The 21,081-nt window shown below is 31.5% G+C and overlaps 1 protein-coding gene across 1 annotated transcript in view; it reads left to right on the top strand.

Moving 5' to 3' along the window:
- Window positions 1–21,081, top strand: part of LOC126879130 (neuropeptide SIFamide receptor-like) — a 493,604-nt gene that overhangs the window by 163,750 nt on the left and 308,773 nt on the right. The gene's annotated exons all lie outside the window — the stretch shown is intronic.

Genomic DNA, 21,081 nt, shown 5'->3' with positions numbered 1-21,081 from the left:
ATAAAAAACCATGACGCAGTAAAAATTTCGATGCCCACTTAAGCCTTTTCCATTGACTTCAATTGGAAAATAGCCCAGATATTCAATTGGAAAATAGCAGACAGTAATTTTTCGATTTTTCAAGTGGTTTTTCGTCTTCGTATCCTGCGATATATTAGCAAATACATTAAATGTATGTGAAACAAATAATATTTTTAATAAAATTTAAAACTCAGAGTGTAAATTCAGAGATGCAGAATGAAACCAATGGACATGTTCGTGATGAATATAAATAATAAAGAAAATGTATAAAATTTATAATTCCAAAGGAAAACAATAAATCATTACTATTTCATTTCTAGCTAGTTTAATTCTGAGCGAGAATATAAATATAAAACCAACATTTTCAGAAAACAAACATTTACAATACGTTTCAAATTACAATTTAAATGAATTTCTTTGTTTCTTTCAAATTCAAAATTATTTATCATATAAATCACATCATGCTTCCTGGTGGAATAGTGTAGGATGAAGTGTACGTGATAGAATGCTGTCATTGTTAAAAAGACAAGTATACATTATTTAAGTATTATTTTTTTATTTATTGTTGTTCCAGATAATGTGGGTAGCCCTACGCATTTGCCGTCTTGATTTCAGCTGCACTTTTTAATTTGTTTTTGTAGATTTACCTACTAGACCATGGCGCATCTGTAAAAATATTAGTACATTTGGATGTTGAGAGGTGACTCATATTTTTTTGCAGAAATTGCTTGAAAATAACTCATATAATAATATTTGAGTTATCCTCCCACTCAGAGCATTGTTTAAATAATCAAAATATCAAAAAATGAAGGAAAAGTTAAATTTTTTTCTTTGTTTTTTGATTATAACTTTAAAAGTATTCATTTCCGAGAAAAGTTGCACTGACATTAAAGTTGCGTAATTAAATTTCCTACAACATAGGTGTAGACAAAAATTTTAAAAATTGTCACCCTTGTTGCAAAATAGCAATAATTGCGAAAAAACCATAAAAAACCAAGTATTCACATTTTACGTTTTTCAACCATTTATGCTATACTTAGGACCTTCATATTTTACCCAGAAAAACTTTATGACATACTTTAAGCAGTACTGTAAATTTCATTAAGATCGGTTCGATCGATTTTGCAATCCAGCTTTCCCAAAAAAAATTCAAAAATGTTGCAGAACTGAAATAAAAGCAGATAGCAAGTTGAAAGATAGTTTTTTACATATAGAAGAATACTGTACCTTTCATTTGCAATTTGTAAAATTAAAATCGGTTAACTACCACCGCGTCAGGAATTTTTTTAAACAAACATTAATTTTTGTGCTTCGCGCAGGACAGCGGATACGTTTGCTCTGATTGAGCATTCCAATGACTTTTGATAATGATTGGTAAATTTTAATTTTTAGTACATTTCGATATAAATAAATAAATTTGTTTTTTGCAAAATAAAAACACATACTCTGTCCTTTGAAATAACACTTTCTTTAGCAAAAACTTTCTTTTTTTATATATTTTAACTTAAAAAATAAAAGTTTATTATTTTTAAACATATGCAATTGTGTAAACAATATTTCACAAACAATAATCAAATTAGTTTGATTTTTGTGAAATTAAAATATACAACAAAATAAAAAGTAAGAAAATAATATATTAGATATAGATTGGAAGAAATTTTGGTGGAAATCAACTTGTGTGAATCGAACATCGCTGTCCTGCGCGTAGCACCAAAACTTAATGTTTATTTAAAAAATTTCCTGACGCGGTGGTAGTTAACTGATTTTAATTTTGCGAATTGGAAATAAAAGGTACAGTATTCTTTTGTATGTATAAAAAATTCAACTTGCTATCTGCTATATTTTTAGTCCTGCAATATTTTACAAAAATTAATTTTTTTGCGAAAGCTGGATTGCAAAATTTCTTTTGCAAAATCTATTAAACCGATCTTAATGAAATTTACAGTATTGTTTTATTATGTCATAAAGTTTTTCTGGGTAAAACATGAAGGTCCCACGTATAGCATGAATGGTTGAAAATTGTAAAATACCAGTACTTGTTTTTTTATGGTTTTTTCGCAATTATTGCTATTTTGGAACAAGGGTGAAAATTTTTAAAAATTTTAACCTATCCTATATTGTAGGAAATTTAATTAGGAAACTTTTATGTTTGTACAACTTTTCTTGGAAGCAAATAGTTTTAAAGTTATAATCAAAAAACCAAAAAAAAAATCGAATTTTTCCTTCATTTTTTGACATTTTGAATATTTAAACAACGTATCGGACCTTTTTGAGTGGGAGGATAACTCAATTATTATTATATGCGTTAATTCCAAGCAATATCTGCAAACAAATTTGGAGTCATTTCTCAACGTCCATCTCAAAACAGATGCGCACTGGACTATACGTGGTTGTAGTTGCACCGTTGCATCAGAATAAGTGCGCTGAACGTATTCAGAAGCTTTCCGAACTCCGTCGATTTGGAGGGTTGAGCGAAAATGACCAATCTCTGTCTTATCCAAAAGTTATGTGTGTTGCACCTAGTTATCATTATCTTTCCATCTGAAGGGTTGAGCAAGATATATTTATACTTCCTTATACACTTGCGCGTTGAGAAATAAATGCGACTCCTAACCAATTATCTCAATCGTCGAATTATTATTCATATATCGAATATCGTCACACTAACCTTCTGAGATTTTCAAACTAAATGTCTTAAGAAAATAGGCGCAAAACGTCGTCTGTCAAAATTTTCAATGTGTTTTAAATGTATTCATTTTCCTGAGCTAACTAATAAGTATTTCTGAAAAATTTAAAGATGTCTTGACATAAATCAAGATATATTCATGTGTTTCATAGATTATAACAAGGCCTTTGATAAAGTGCGGCATGATCATCTAATCAGACTCCTGGCAGAAAAGAATTTAGATAAACGGGACATCCGACTAATATCAAATATGCACTACAATCAGAAAGCAGTAGTGGGAGTAGAGAATAATACCACTGAAGAAATTAAAATAAAGCGAGGTGTGAGACAAGGGTGTATACTGTCACCGACCCTGTTTAATCTCTATTCCGAAGACGTAATGAATAGAACACTCTCTGAGCAATCCATAGGTATTAAAATAAATGGTGTTAGATTAAACAATCTGAGATTTGCCGACGACACCGTTCTGATCGCAGAAACACTTGAAGAGCTACAGACATTGGTGAATAAAATAGCAGACTGCAGCGAAGACTATCTTTTTATCGAATATGGACTATCTTTGAACATAAAGAAAACTAAATTTATGGTAATATCGAAATCAACAAGAAATGTCCAAAATTTATATTTACACAATGAAATTATCGATCGAGTTAGCAAATACAAATATTTAGGCACTTTTGAAAATGAAGACAACGATAGCTCAGCAGAAATCAAAATAAGAATAGAAAAAGCCAGATCCATATTCACTAAAATGAAGAGAGTGTTCCGTGGAAGAGATTTGAGCCTCGAAATGAAACTTCGCCTGATGAGATGTTACGTACTTTCTGTGCTGTTCTACGGAATGGAGTCATGGACGCTGAAAAAAAGTGATATCAAAAAATTGGAGGCATTTGAACTGTGGATGTATCGCAGAATCTTGAGAATATCATGGACGGAGAGAGTCACAAATGTCGAGGTCTTGAGAAGAATGAATAAAGAAAAGGAAGTCATATTTACGATCAAAAAACGAAAACTGCAATACTTGGGACACATTACAAGAGGCGAAAGATATGAACTGCTTCGAATACTTATGCAGGGCAAGATAGCAGGAAAAAGATCCATAGGAAGTAGACGAAACTCCTGGCTAAAGAATCTACGGGAATGGTATAGCTGTAGCAACAACGAATTGTTTCGGTCAGCAGTTTCGAAAATACGTATAGCCCTGATGATCGCCAACCTTCGGAACGAAGATGGCACTTGAAGAAGAAGAAGAAAAATTTAAACGCAGAATGAAAGAATAAGTTATTATCGAGGGCTGAAAGTCCTGAAAACTTTTATAGTGTGTATTTTAATAAGTTACAGGGGTGAAAACAAACGAGAAAATTTAGTGTGACTTTTAATTTCAAATATCTCATTCAAAAGAAACATTTTGGTTATTCTAAGGGACTTTCGGCCCTCGGCAATAATGAAATCTTCCATTATGCGTTTAAATATTTCAAACGTATTTATTGGTTTTCCCAGGATACGAAAAAAATGAATACATTTAAAACACATTGAACATTTTGACAGGCGACAATTTGCGCCTATACCCTTAACAAAAACGAATCTTGTCAGAGATTCCGTTTGGTAGTAATATGTTCTTATTCCTTATTTACTACTTATTATTAACATTCCCTATTTACTACAAAATCTACCCCATAAATATATGCCTAGTCGCATCAAACATTACCTTAAATCGTTTAAAACCTTCTTCTTTTTTTAGTTATAATTCCCCTAAAGATTTGAAGGAAATAACTCCAATCCCTTAATCCCCTTATATTCCCTAAACGATTTGATGTGAATTTCACTAGCAGAGAGGATTTCCGGGATAGCACCCTTTTCTTTGTAATATATCAGGCCGGAGATTAAAATTTATATGGTGGTTTCAATTAACTATTCGTGGTAGAGTAAATTATCTCGATCCTTTTCGTTTCCTTTTTCGAATTATCAATACACTATCTACTACGGTCAGTTATACAATCGATATAGTTTTCAGGCGTAGAAAAAAATATTGATTTTAAAAGTACCGACCAGAAAATGTACACTTTCTGGATAATTTTTGTCCAGAAAATACCGTTTTGCCGGTCAAGACCGGAAAGTAGGGATGGGAAAAACCTACCGGTTTAAACCTAAAACCGGTTTTTTTACTTCGCAATAACCAGTTTTACGGATATTTTTTTGTCCCGGTTATAACCGGTTTTTTTCTTTTTAATGTAAAAACCGGTTATTAGGTTTTTGCGGTGATTAGGATTAGGTTAGGTATTATTTTGGATGCCAATCATAATTATTATTCTCAAGTAATTATTCCAAACAAAACCATAATTCCAATTTTATTTTATTTTATAAAATACAGAAGCAAACTGAAAGTGCAATCTCACATCAGCCAGAAACAATTATTAAATTTTATTATAATATTTCCTTGAAAAGGTATTTGTAATCATAATATTTACATAAGAAGTGATCTGGTTGAATTAGACGCAAACATCATCCATTTTTCACACTTAACTCTTGACATTGAAAGTGGTTGAATGACTTTTTCTGATTACCAAAAATAATGCTCTGACTATGAATATCGAATTACTGATTACGAATACGAATCTCCAAGAATTTCGCTACGTTTTCAAAATGATAAACTCATACAGGAAGTATTAAATGAGTTAAAATGTACCTATTCTACAAATATACAAACGTGTTAAAAGTAATACATGTTCTTTCGATAGTACTAATTTTGATCATATTAATATCGAGTCAAATGGAGTATCGCAAACTAAAGTGTATTGTAAATGTAACTTTGTAACCTATTGGATTAAAAAAACCGAGAACCGGTTTTTCCAAAAACCGGTTTTTGTTGGCCGGTTATAACCGCCAGGTTAAACCGTAAGCAAAAAACCGGTATAATCGAAAACCGGTGTTTTGTCAAAAACCGCCATCCCTACCGGAAAGTGAACGTTAGGGACCTGCAATAGTAATTTACGTAACAAGTTCCGAAAGTGATATTTTGCGAGACGAGTAGGAAGTTTCCTGGGCGAGCCATATGCGAGTCCTGGAATCCTGTGAGTCTCGTAAAATCACTTTTGGATCGTGTTGCGTACAATATTTTTTCTGCAGCCGTTTTGTATGTTAAAAAGAATACATATATGGATAAAATTTACTTATGAACTTTTATTAAACACTTCAAAGTTACTCTCGTGAATTCAACATTAGAAAAATCTACTTATGAATATTAATAACACAATTATAACAATTATTTACATTGATATTGTTGGGAATATCAAAAGAAGTGGCAGTATTGAAATTAGGGTTGGACGTGTCAGTACTTTTACTATTTTTTGAGATAGTAATTTGGTTGTTATAATATATTTGACAAGCGTTGTCATAATAAAATACAAAGTTGATGTTATTGTCTAAGCCGTTACCTAGTTACCCAAAATCGTCCCGAAATTAAAAAATGTGTTTCGAAAGTTTTTTTTTTATGTAATTATGTTTATTTACAATCTACATCAGTAAAAGAGTATTAAGTAAATTTTTTCCATGTTTTTGGGCATGAAGAAGAGACTTCCAATGATGTCTCATCTTATTCTATTTATGTTTAAGTTTTAAAATAGGTCCTGAGGCCAGGTTCTATCTAGTCTCCTTGTGGCAGGGCCATTATGGAATAATTCCCTTACTAACTCATTGTCATGGTGAATGGTACGCTCGTTCTGTGATTCAGATGCTCGATGGATTTCTTCTCTGATGAAAGGTATATTTAAGTCTTCGTGAAGTGTTTGATTAGTTACATACCATGGTGCATCCACTATTGATCTTAGAACTTTAGACTGAAATCTTTGGATGATATTGAGTGATGTTAACTTTGCACAATGCACAGCCCCATAGGTGTAGTCCGTAGTACCAAATAGGTTTGAGTATTGTTTTGTACAGAAGAATTTTGTTTTGGATGCTGAGTTTTGATCTGCGTCCAAAGAGCCAATACGTTTGCCGAAATTTCAAGTCTAGTTGCCTTCTTTTCGTCTGTATATATTTTTTCCAAGTAAGACGTTGGTCAAGATGGAGGCCAAGGTATTTAGCGTCTCTTACTGTTGGTATTCGTACATTTTCCATTCTTCCAGGTGGGCATGTGTTGTGACGGTTTGTAAACGTTATTTGAGATGATTTTGTTTTATTTACTTTTGTTCGCCATTTTGTGTACCACTCACTGAGTATGTCCAGATGGTGTTGCAAGTCTTGTGAGGCTAGTATGTGATCTTCATTTACAGCGAGTATTGCTACGTCATCAGCAAAGGAAGCGATCGTAGTATTATGAGACTCTGGTATATCGGCTGTGTAGAGTGAGAAAAGCAGCGGCCCGAGAACACTACCTTGCGGAACTCCGGAGTTAATAGGACAGATGCTGGATTGTTGGTCTTTGAATTTTACTGAGAATTATCTATTTGATAAGTAGGATTTGATTAGGAGGAAATAGTTACTAGATAGTGCTAATTTTACTTTGTAAAGCAGACCTCTGTGCCAAATTTTGTCAAACGCTTGTGAGATATCTAGGAATACAGCGTTGGATTATTTCTTTTCTTCGAGAGTTTTTGATATTTATCTTTTAAATATTTATCTTTTAAATTTTGTCCAAGTTTTATAATGTACGTACTTACTCTTTTGACTTGTCAAAAACAAAAGAAATTTTGTATATTTGATTCAATAAATTCTATTATATTATATTCTATTATTTCATTTACTATTCGATGGACTTGTTGTGTAGTAGAGTGGTTTTCCCGAAAACCAAACTGATGTTCTGGTAGTAATGTTAGGAATTCATGATCTGCGTATATTCTCTGTAGCAGCAATCTTTCAAAAACTTTGCTAACGATTGGGAGTAGGCTGATGGGTCGATAAGATGTTACTTCATTGGGCGCTTTGCCTGGCTTAAGGATCATTATGATTTCTGCAAATTTCCATATTTTTGGAAAGTATGATAAACTTAGCATGCGATTAAATATTACTGTTAACATAATAATGGCTTTACGAGGAAGTTGTTGTATGTAGTACTTCTGCCGAGATTAAGTCATAACCTGGAGCCTTTCGTGAGTTGAGTTTGGTTATTTCTTCCTTGACTTCTATAGGAGTAAAACTTTTGATTGGAAGGGACATTTGACATGCTGCGCTAATTAGTTCTTCTACTTCTTCATCAGGGTCTGGTGGTTCGATTTGAAATACACTCGTAAGATGTTCAGCAAAGACGTCCGCTTTTTCTTTGTTGGAACGAGCCCATTCACCATTTGGTTTATGGAGGGGAGGAATAATTGTGTATGGTTTTTTGAGTTTCTTAGTCGCCTTCCATAGCGTCTGATCATTTGCTGTAAGGTTTGTAATGTAATGTTCGAAGGTTTAGTTGTTTGCAGCTTTGATGGCTACTCCAAGTTGTCTACGTAGTCTATTGTATATATGTTGATCTATGTTGTTTCTAGATCTTTGCCAGTTTCTTCTCGCACGACGTTTTTCAGCAATAAGTTGCCGAATGTGTAGGGGAACATTTGTTGTATGTGTCGGTCTGCGTTCATTTCGTGGTGTAGATTGTTCCGAAAGTGGAAAAATTAGTTAGAATTAGAAAAATTACTTATGAATATTAATAACACAATTATAACAATTATTTACATTGATATTGTTAGGAATATCAAAAGAAGTGGCAGTATTGAAATAAGGGTTAGACGTGTCAGTACTTTTATTATTTTTTGAGATAGTAATTTGGTTGTTATAATATATTTGACAAGCGTTGTCATAATAAAATACAAAGTTGATGTTATTGTCTAAGCCGTTACCTAGTTACCCAAAATCGTCCCGAAAGTAAAAAAAGTGTTCCGAAAGTGAAAAATTAGTCCCGAAAGTAGCTACTTTCGGTACGAGTTGTGCAAAATGGTACTATCGATTTAATAAATCATACCGAAAATTTAATTTTCCGCAAATCGCCAGGAAATTTTGACATTCCTGTCAAAATTTCTTGAAGAAAAAGTCAGGACTTCCTTACTGTAAGGAAATGTCATTTCCTTACTGTAAGGAAATGATATTTCCGTACAGTTGTTAGTGTTCTACATAAATGATAGAAAACATTGTCAAGTTTGACAATTCAACCTCAATACGTTTCCATAGTAACCCAAGTAATTTTATTAGGAATTTCAAAGCACCATTTATTTGGGAATAAAATTATCGCTTTTTTTTTAAATCAATCAATATCTGTCGAATTTTAAACGATTTGCGGAAAAATAGTATGTTTACCTCGTAGGAAAAGCCACATTCCTGGACTCTGTGTTGCTAAGTCTCGGCTTGCGCCTCGACTTAGCAATCTTCACAGTCGTCCAGGAATGTTAAGCTTTTCCTACCCGGTAAACAATGTACTATTTCGGGACGGCTGCAGAAAAAAGCTTTTATCGCCAACCGTCACTAAAGTAATTCATTATTGTACTCATTTGACGCCATTTGCGGCAGTAAAGTAACACTTTATTGTACTGAAAGGAGAATTTTACTTTACCTGCCGCGATTAATCAAATTAACTGAGATTGAATGTAAGCGGTCGATGGCAGTAATCGATTATTTATTTGAGTGAACTTAAAATTTATTTGCGTTAATTATTAAAAATATTGTACAAAATTTACGTTATTATTAATTAAATTTGTCAGAAAGTGAAATTCTGTAGTATTTTGCAATTATATTCATAAAACATAAATCGAAACTTTACAGATATAGTAATTAGGTACTTATTCAATATTGATTACTTGAACAACTATCGATTAAACATCGAAATCGACCATCATGAAAAAGCATTCTGTTATCCGGTCATCGTCATTACTGCCATACGAAATTTTAATTTCCCTGTAAAATAAATAAAAGTCTTAAATCTTTTACGTTTTTTATTAATGCAAATATATTACGAAATGGTGTTTTTGTTAATTCGATTATATTTATATAGGACGGTGACAGATATTAATGATAATTTGTTAGCAAAAATATATTTTTATTTGGATTTTCTACTATTCATCAAGGAAATAGCAACTGCGCTGCGAAGGCTACACTTCATAAACAATAACGTACAATAACGTAAATTTTAACGGTATTTTTAATTTTTGGTATTTTATTTTAAGTGCTAAAATTGGTTTAATATATAAAAAAAGAATGTGTGTGTACTTTGTACGCACGTAAGAAGATATTCTTCTATTATATAATAGGTAATTTAAACGAAGTAAATATACTTAAAAGGTTATTTGTATTTTATTTAAAAATCAAACTAACTTTCTTATCTACCACTTTCAAAAATTTTTTATTAAAACAACCGAAAATAAAAAAAATATGAATCGCCCAGGAATTGAACCCGCAACCTTCCAATCTCAATGCTAACGCATTTCCCACTACTCCAGCGAGGCCCTAGAAATAGACATGTAAGTTTCGGATATAATTACACAACACGTCGACATATAGTGTAAAAATGTTATGCTTATATAATATTTTATTATTTTACTACAGGGAAACACAAATCCAAAAACACAAGAATTATAATAAATAATACATTTCCTAAAACCACTAATATATTCTTTTAATGACTTATTTGCACGGTTACAGATACATACATACCTATCTTGAAAGATTAGAAACGAATTACATACTGTCAGAACTACATACTGTCAGTGTGCGCAGGCGCGCGGATCATGTACAATTTTACCCTCAATCGATTCGCCGCTAAAGAAGAATATCTTCAATAAAAATACGATTAAACTGTCTAAAATATATTTATTTCGTTGAAATTATAATAATAGAAGTATAACATCTTACGTGCGTACCAAGTACACACACACACACACACACTCTTTCTTCATTAGGATGTAATTAAGTAAGTATTAATGTTTTTTATGATTGGCGATAAAATTTTGTATGCACCACGTCAGTAAAGACTCTTTATCGAACTCGTCTGTTATTCGCCTCGTTCGCTAACGCTCGTTCTGCTCATAATATATCAGACTCGTTCGATAAAGAGTAACTTTACTGACTTGGTACATATAACTATTTCCGTTCCCTATATTTTATTTTCCGATCGCTAGTTCATAACACCTTCATAACACCATAGCCTTGATTCCGTTACTATGACAACAACGTTGCGATTTATTATGAAATTATAAGTGCCAGTTGATTTTCAATTTGTTGGTTCTTGTTTGGTGAGTTCGCAAATTTAAAAATATGGATTCAGATTTTGAATTGTCCGATACAGGAAATGAAATTCCAGAGGAAATTTTGGAAGCAGCAAGGAAAGACAACATATCGACTTACGATATGTTGTCAGAAAAATCAAAACTCCGTTACGAGAAGTCTTACTAGTCCAAGTAATGAAGCTTAAAATAGGACAAAACCTCGCAATTTTTACAGAATGGATCGATTTCCTTGAAAATTTGAGAGTATGTAGTGGATCGTCCAAGGATCAAAATCTATATGATGCCGAAAGGCGCTTTTACCATGAGGGTGGTTGCCACCCCATATAGGGGGTGGAAATTTTTTATTATATTTTGACCACAAAAGTTGGTAAAAACATTCATTCTAAGCAAAAAATGTTCTATACATTTTTTTGATAAAATTAATAGTTTTAGATTTATTCGCTATCGAAATTGTTAGTTTTATATCGAAAAAATCAATGTTTTTAATAAGTTTTCTGCTAATAAATCAAAAAGTTTTCGTTTTATCAAAACAACTTTATCTTACAAAAATGTTCCTTTGGAAAAAATAGCCAAAAGTTTTTTTTTAAACTCATACAGAATTAAAAAACTTCAACTTGTATTCTGGTATAAAATCGTTTATTTAAAAACTATCTAGAAAGTCGTCCAAATGGATTGCAAAACGTATTCGTTCTAATTCAGAACATCTTCAGTGCCTAGAATGAAGTATTTCCACATTAAACTAAAGAAAAAGGTTAAAATTTTGACTGTTACAATGAAAAAACTTGTGGGAATACTTACATTCTGCAGAGTAGTTTGAAACTAGCAACTAGAAACAAAGTTTTTTCATTCTAACAGTCAAAATTTTAACCTTTTTCTTTAGTCTAATGTGGAAATACTTCATTCTAGGCACTGAAGATGTTCTGAATTAGAACGAAAACGTTTTGCAATCCATTTGGATGACTTTTAGATAGTTTTTAAATAAACGATTTTGTACCAGAATATAAGTTGAAGTTTTTTACTTCTGTATGAGTTTTTTAAACTATGGTGTACAGCCAACTAATGGGTTTTTCCGAATGATTTTTTTTTAATTTTCTTTAGAACCAATAGTAATCGAGCTATACTTTATTATATGTTAGGTCTTCTTCGTCAAATGCTAAATCTTGTAATTTCAAAGTCAAAGGACGGGAAAACTATGCATGTTTCGAGAATTAGTTATGAAACTAATTTAAAGTATTTAAAAATATCTATCTCCAGAAATAAAAAAAGTCTCTAGCTCAAAAATTAAGTGACTTATAATGAAAAGAATGTCACTCCCTATTTTTTCAGCGAAAAAGTGATCGGAAGCAACCCCCTAATCACCACCCTAATTCAAATTAGTCATTGACCTTATTTGGTCTTCTTTATTTATGTATTATTAATAGGTTCTAGAAGTTTGACCGGCTTAGAATGATTAGTTTTTAAAAAAAATGGAGTTAAAAGCGAATAACGAATTTTTGTAGTTTGGTAAAAATGGCATTTTCTTTAGAATAGAAAAATTAGCATCAGAGATACGAAAAAATGTAAATGTTTAAACATGAAATTGTAGCTTATTTAATTCCCAATAACATGGTTTGCAAACGTTTTTTCTGCGTCAAAAATTGAGTGAGCTATTGACAATTAAAATTTGTAATAAAATGCAAAAACCACCTTTACCAACCTTTTCAAAGTCACCTCTTTTGCGACTGAGGATTTAAAAAAGATTTAGTATTAATAGGCTTATAGATCTTGTAAAAACCTACAAAATTCTTGTTTACAAAACTTTCTAAGATAAAAAATAAAAAAGTTACGGTTAAGAAATCAAGATATTTTTTGAAAAAAAAAGAGTTCGCGGTGTTTTTAGTCATTGGCCGTATTCATTTTTCTTTATTTATGTATTATTAATAGATTCTAGAGGTTTGACTGGCTTAGAATGATTGATTTTTAAAAACGGGGTGAAAAGCGAATAACGAATTTTTGTAGTTTGGTAAAAAATGCCATCTTCTTCAGAATAGAAAGATTAGCATCAGAGATACGAAAAAATGTTTAAATATGAAATTGTAGGGTATTTAATTCCCAAGAACTTGGTTTAAAAAAATTTTTTCTACGCCAAAAGTGAGTGAATCGTAAATGAGTATATCGAAGAAAATTTATTTTTTCGATAAAAAACTAACATTTTCGATAGCGAATAAATCGAAAACTATTAATTTTATCAAAAAAATGTATAGAACATTTTTTGCTTAGAATGAATGTTTTTATCAATTTTTGCTGTCAAAATTTAATAAAAAATGTCCACCCCCGAGATGGGGTGGCAACCACCCCATGGTAAAAGCGCCTTTCAGAATCATATAGATCCTTGGAGTATCCACTACTTATCCTCAAATCTTCAAGCAAATCGATCCATTCTGTAAAAATTGCGAGGTGAAAAGCTTCGGTTCTTGGACTATCAGGTAACTATATGAATTCGAATAGAAATCTAACAAACAACAATAAAGACTGTTTTTATTAAGTGCGTATAATTGCCCCACCGGCACTCAGACAGACTGACGATTGGAAATGATATGCTTTTAAAGGTCTGAAAGGAAGTCCCTAAATATTATGTTCAAATTTGCGTCAATCCTCATTGATAAATTAGCTATACCACTCTTCCAAAACCGACCGACGTATTTTTAATCTCTTTTCCAATATATGACAGTGACAAGATCATAAATCACACGATCTCTTTTATGAAATATTAAATTAAAAAGTTGGACGTAATGTCACGGTCACGTTGCCAATTGTTTCTAGTCTGGGAGGACGACTTGCATCAAAGCGCCAAGTTTTTCGTCTCCTTTTTCCTATCTTGATTTAAGCAATCGATTTTCTGTTGCTCCAGAAAACTGTTAACACACAAATAATGGCGATGATGTTATTATTCTTGGGTTAGCGTGTATATATCTTGGGGAAGTTTTGTTTTGCTAAAATGTCTCGGAGACTAAAAGCAACAACCTTTTCAGTGAAGTTTTGTATTTCTAGCAGATGACTCATAGTCCAGGGTAATAAGGATTTTCTCGGGACACTCAAAGATCCAGGTAGCTGGCTATTTTTTAGTTATTGTAGACCTATAGGAAGAAAACCTACCTGTTTCCTTCCTAGAGTTCGCGTCCGTTTTTTAATTATTAACAATTTAGTGTAAAAATCGCAATTTTTTCAATTTTTTGCACTCCATTCAAAAACTAAATAGTTGACATAAAATTAAAAAATTCAGTTTTTTAGAATATTGAAAAACCTTCAAAATGCCGATTTTTTAAAGTTAAAGAGTTAATTTGTTGGTACGCAAACTGCAAAATAAATGAAAATTGTTATTTGTTAATAACTTTTACTAAAACTACCTTAGAACTTTAGTGTTTCACCCAAAGTTGGATATTGGGGTACTTAACAAACCCTCGAAATTTGAGATCGAAATTTGATCCATTAATTAGTTTAAGAGTTATTCTATTTGTTTATCCCAGATAGTCCATTCTTTCACGGTTTTTGATCTAAATTTTAAAGAACCGCTTGGATTGACATGAAATTTGGCATACGTATAGCTTACATGCCAAAGAAAAAAAGTGATATTGTGCCGATGTGTGCTTTTGCCCTGGGGGTGACTTTTACCCCCTGTTGGGGGTGAAAAAATATATGTCCAAAATAAGTCCGGAAATGGGTAAACTGACTAATTTTAAGTAACTTTTGTTCTATGGAGCTTTTTCGCCAAGTCAACACTTTTCGAGTTATTTGCGAGTGAATATGTTCATTTTTCAACAAAATAACCACATTTTTAGACGCTTTTTCGCAAATAACTCAAAAAGTAAGTATTTTGTCGAAAAAAACGTTCTTAGTAAAAATATAGCTTATAAAAAAGTAAAAAAAATGGTGTACGCGTTAGGTCTCTGGATCTCATAGAACCGGAGTTATAGCCAATGAAAAATAGATTCATATTCACCAAATTTCAAATAGAATATTTCGACGTGAAATTTCCAAAAAATTAAGCACTTTTTGGGGAAAACCCATTATAACTTTTTTACAGTGTTTAAAAAAAAAGCTTTATTTTTGTTTCTACAAAAAGTTTCTTTAAAATGAAGCGAGTTACGCTCAAAATAAAGTTGGTCCCTTTTGTTTTTTCAAAAAAAAAAAAATCGGGAAGACCACCCTCTAATTAGCAACTTAAATGAAATTAATCGTTACCGCTCCACAAATTATTTTACTTATGTTGTGTTTATATGATCTGTAAGTTTCATCGATTCAAAGTGCTTATTTTTGAAAAAAATTGGTTTCAAAGTAAAATTTTTAAAAATTTAAATTTTGAAAAATATGCTTTTTTTTAAAATAACTTAAAAATTGTTAAAGATACCAAAAATCTCCAAAAACAAAAAAAAGTCAGATTTGCTTTTCTGAATATCATTTATTTTTTTGTTTTTCTGTTAGACAAAAATTTATTAAGATTTGGTGTTTCTAAATTTGCATACATTCGTGATCAGTGACTCTTTCAACCCCTTTTAACTACAGCCCTTTCAATAATAAGGACTTTGAACCGATGAAACTTACAGATCATATAAACAATATATACACGAGTCAAGAAACTTGTGAAGTCGTAACGATTAAGTTCATTTAAGATACTAATTAGGGGGTGATTTTCTCGATTTTTTTACCAAAACCAAAAGGGACTAACTTTGTTTTGAGCGTAACTTGTTTAATTTTTATGCTAGAAATTTTTTTTATTAAACAAAAATGAAGCTTTTTTTAAACACTCTAAATAAGTTGTAATGAGTTTTCCCCGAAATGTGCTTCATTTTTGGTTATTTCACGTTAAAGTATTCAATTTGAAATTTGACGAATATGAACCTATTTTTCATTAGCTATAACTCTGCTTCTACTAGGTGTAAAGACGTGCTGTGTACATCATTTTTTTTTTAATTTTTTACAGGCTATATTTTTTTAAGAATGTTTTTTCGACAAAATACTTACTATTTGAGTTATTTGCGAAAAACAGTCTAAAAGCGTGGTTATTTTGTTGAAAAAATGAATATATTCACTGCCAAATAACTCGAAAAGTATCGACTTAGTGAAAAAACTCTATAAAACAAAAGTTACTTAAAATTATCCAGTTTATCCATTTCCTGACTTTCTTTGGACGAATATTTTCTCACCACCAAGAGGGGGTGAAACCACCCCCAGGGCAAAAGCACATATCGGCACAATATCACTTTTTTTCTTTGACTTGTTAGCTATGTGTGTGCCAAATTTCATGTCAATCCAAGCGGTTGTTGAAAATTTAGAGGTCTTGCAATATTTTACCGTTAAAGAACAGACTATTATTTCTCTTTTTTTAAAAAAAATTCTATTAGCATCAAATGTAAGCAATATTGGATTTTCAGATTATGCAATACTCTGTTTATCTGTTGCTCATTTGCGATATTTTCATCCAATCTTACTACAGCCTGTTGGTGCCAATTTCTCACTATGTGAATACCATTTTTGTCGACTTCTTTTCGCTTTAGACATTCCACGAGAATATCAGGCTTAACTTTGTCGAAAGCTTTCTCGTAGCGGTGTCGGAAAGTTGGTCGAGAACACTTCGTCGACGGAAAATAAGTCGACAACATTTGGTCGACGAACAGTTGGTCGAATGCACAATTCATCGAATGTACAATTCGTCGACGAACATTTGATCGAATGGATTTTTCGTCGACAAAGACCCAAAGGGAATAATTGTGACAAATGAAGGATTATTGATTTTTATTTTTTGAAGTTATACTTTTGAAATTTATATGTGCGCGAATTCATCAAAAGTCTTGGTCTTGGGTGCAGTTTAAACGTTATAGGTCCTCTGATTGGGTAATTACGATGACCTGTCAACAATTGTTCAATATGTCGGTTATTTTATTAATACGTCAATGGTTATGGGTAAACAAATTGTGTGTATATTAGTTTTTATTGTTGTGAGAACAGAGACAAAAAGCAAGTTTATAATTGTAGTGACTTTTTAAATAGATTTTAAAAGCAACAGGTACGTAATTATTGTAAGTGTTTCAGTATTGCAATAAAAAATTACATACCTATGTGGAAAATGTACCTAGCTAGCTAGATGGTAATGCTTTGATTTGCATAATTTGATTACCAACAAAACTTCTACCAATCTTCATCTAATATATTGCTTTTTTAGTCTATATTTTGTTGTATTTTAATATTTTAATTCCACAAGAATCAAACTTATTTGATTAAACTAAGAGAATAAGCAACGGTCAAAAAAGTTTAAAACGTTTAGTTGCTATATCTTCCCACATCATTTAAATGGCTTGGTAGTTAAATTCTGCGTACGGTGAGTTCAAAATCTAACAACCTGATAGGTGCAGGTTCAACCTCCAATGCAAATTTTAATTTTTTTTTTATTTTTTTTATAGATTTTATGATTGTAAGTATATTTATTATATTTTTTTTTTCAGAAAATCCGTATTTAGTTAAAATTTTTGTCACCAATTATTGTTTAGAAATAATTTCATTGTTTCATTTTTCAATGTGTTTGCGTGTGTTTTATTCTTTTATTTTTTTAATTTTTGGTATTGTTTTAATACAATTGTTTGGAAAGTAGTAAAAATTAAAATTACTTTAATATTTAAATAAAATATAAATAAACTGTTTAAAGTATATTGATTTCGTTGAAATTATATAATAGAAGTATAACTTCTTACGTGCGTAAAAATTACACACACATTCTTTTTTTCAAGATTTTGTTTAAATTTTCTGCTGTAGTCTAAAATGTTGATAAGTATCGATTAAAAAGCCAGTCTTAAGCCTGGGATAAAGTGTAAAGGGAAGTTTATTCTCAAGATTTCTTTACTTTTTTATTGATACTGACTATAGTCCTGTCGCCAGGGGGGTACAACGGCCTCCTTTATTCAGATGGACTTACCCAAGTTTTGTTTATGTATTTTCACTTGTAGAATACGAATTTTTTGGGTAACAGTTGATCCGGATGTCGATAAGATTGTTATAAACAAAGAACTTGAGGAATTACATCACAGCGATTTCTCGCAAAACGAAACATTTTTTTGTATTTTTTAGGTCATTTTAAGCAAAAAATATTTTAACAAGTTTTTTCGTAGGCTGCATAGTTTTCGAGATAAACGCGGTTAAACTTTCAAAAAATCGAAAAATTGCAATTTTTGAACCCGAATAACTTTTGATTAAGAAAATAAAATAGCAATTCTCTTTACCGCATTTGAAAGTTCAAGTCAAATTATATCGGTTTTGATTATTTTCATTGCTAAAAATTAATTTTTTTATTGTTAAATAAAGTTATAAACACCTAGTGCTAAGTGATGTTTTCAATGATCTATCATTTAAAATCGAACGAGTAGGTAGAGTAGATGCAAGTGCAAGCGAGACAATTTCTACGTAGCATGCATGTAAACGCATGTATTAGGCACGGGAAACACTATGTGTTTATAGCTTTGTTTAACAATAAAAAAATAAATTTTTGACAATGCAAATAATCAAAACCGATATAATTTGACTTAAATTTTCAAATGCGGTAAGCAGAATTGCTATTTTATTTTTTAATCAAAAGTTATTCGGGTTCAAAAATTGCAATTTTTCGATTTTTTGAAATTTTAACCGCGTTTATCTCGATAGCTATGCATCCTACGAAAAAACTTGTAGAAACATTTTTTAGATTCTGCCTCCATATTGCAAAATGTAGTACCTACTGGCACTTTAATTTATCTGTTTTGTCCCTTGTTCAGTGTTTAGTTAGATGTTAATTTAAGTTTGCCAACAAATTATTTATTTTAATTAAATGACATTCGAGGATACCTTCTTTTATTCACGAAATGCCCCTGAGGATGCTCTAGATAGCGAAAGTATACTTGGGCAAGATTTAATAAATTCAGTGCTCGATATCTGCCTTTTGACTTTTAAGAAACATTTTTTGTTTAGATTGACCTAAAAAATACAAAAAAATGTTTTGTTTTGCGAAAAATCGCTGTTATCTAATTCCTCAAGTTTTTTGTTTATAATAATCTTATCGACATCCGGATCAACTGTTACCGAAAATATTCGTGTTCTACGGGTCCAAATACATAAAAAAGACTTGGGTAAGTCCATCTGAATAAAAGAGGTCGTTGTACCCCTCCTGGCGACAGGACTACTAATTATTGCAGTCGAAAACATTGTACGGAAATGCCTCGATTCCCTAACAATTTATTTACCTCAGAATCTCGCATATTTCGTCTTGTCCGCAAGTGCCCTCAATTTGACTTGTCCTGAAATGCTCCGTTCGCAAGTGCGCCGACACCAAAAAGAAGAACGGTACAACATCACTATTTAAAATATCGGTTTATATTTGCTGTCTCCTCTCCCACCACAGCCAATTTTTTCATTAAATTTAAAAATAATTAGAATTTATAAAAAAAAATTAACAAAAGCCCAAAAAAAATAAATTTAGATATGTATAATACAATATTCCAGTTAACAAAATAAAAACCAATAATCCGTCGTTTGTCGCCATTAATCCCTTTATCCTAAAGATAAATAATAGTTTGTCGACGAAAAATCCATTCGAACAAAAATGTTCGTCGGCGAATTGCACATTCGATGAATTATGCATTCGACCAACTGTTTGTCGACCAAATGTTGTCGACTAATTTTCCGTCGACGGAGTGTTCTCGACCAATTTTCCTAGAACCTTCTCGTAGATATGAAAGCTATCTAAAAATTTCTCATATACAGTAGAACCCCGGCTAACCGAAATAAAGGGGGGAGAGCCGTTTCGAATAACCAATTTTTCGGTTTAGCCGTCATATGCTAAAAATAGCCTAATAACACGGCGTATAGGGAAAATGAATTTACAAACAATGTCTACATATATACTGTAGTATGTACATGTACAGTACAGTAATACAGTATTTTATTACAGCTATACAAAATATTTAAAATACAATAATGGATTGGTAAATACATAGTAGGCTACTAGAGTATGTATTGTATAAATATTTACGTTCCGGTTGACCCGGGTTCCGGTTAACCCGATTTCGGTTGACCGGGGTTCTACTGTACTCATATCCCCTTTACACTTTCTGAATATTCTTGTATCACATTTAAAAATGTTTTCAATATAACCTGATCAAACTATACTCATTACAGTGCTTGGGTGTCTTGATTTTTGGTAGCGGAACAAATCTTGATAGTAGCCATTCTGTAATTATCTCGTCAGATTTGTATTTAGGTTGTTAAAAAGCATTGTTATTGGGCTTAAATTGTCCGTATGATCCTGTTTTTCTGTAGTTTCTCCATCTCAATGCATGTTTTTTATCGCATCTAATTTTCCTTGGCCTCTTTTATTTTGTTCCCTATTATGTTTTTCTCTGTATTTATCTGGGTTTTGGTTTCTATATTTTCTCATTTTTTATGGTTTCCAGTATTTCTTAAGTCATCCAAGGTTTTCGGCTTATTCTTTCTTCTGTAGAGTTTCGTTCTGTGTCGTTAGAGTCTAAGAGCTAGAGCCGAAAAAAAATCATCGTCATAAGTAATATGGAGTTTGGCATGTGAAATGGGTCTATTGTATATTGATAATTATGACCCCTTTCAGGCTGACACCTCAGTGGATACAGGAAGTAGCAATAAGGGATGAAAGGGGAAAGTTAGTGTAGTCTTTAAAGGTTTTCACCTCCTATTTTGTTAAACCACCATCGATTTGCATGAAAATTGGTGACTAATTAGAACATACCTCAGGAAATAAAAATAATTTGGTGCCAACTTGCACTTTTACCCTGGGGGTGGATACCACCCCTTCTCGGGGGTGAAGATGATTTTATTTAAAATAACCTCACAAATCGATAGATGGACAAATTATAAGTAAAATTTGTTATATCATGTTATTAAAATAAATCAGTACTTTTTAAGTTATTAAAGATCCAAGATTTATCTGTTTAAGAGCACATGCCTGAAGTTACGGATGATAAAAAGAACATATTAATTAATTGTATGTTACTAAAATATTATTTTTATATTATTTCGATATTATAAATTTAGCAAAAGTGTATTCGAATATGTCAAATGTACCCACTTTCTGGATATATTCAGTTTATAATGAAAAAAAAATTCAATTCAATATCGAAATAATATAAAAATAATATTTTA

The sequence above is a fragment of the Diabrotica virgifera genome, chromosome 1, assembly GCF_917563875.1.
Source record: "Diabrotica virgifera virgifera chromosome 1, PGI_DIABVI_V3a".
In the NCBI taxonomy this organism is placed as follows: Eukaryota; Metazoa; Arthropoda; class Insecta; order Coleoptera; family Chrysomelidae; genus Diabrotica; species Diabrotica virgifera.
This window is presented reverse-complemented; position numbering and strand designations above follow the sequence as displayed.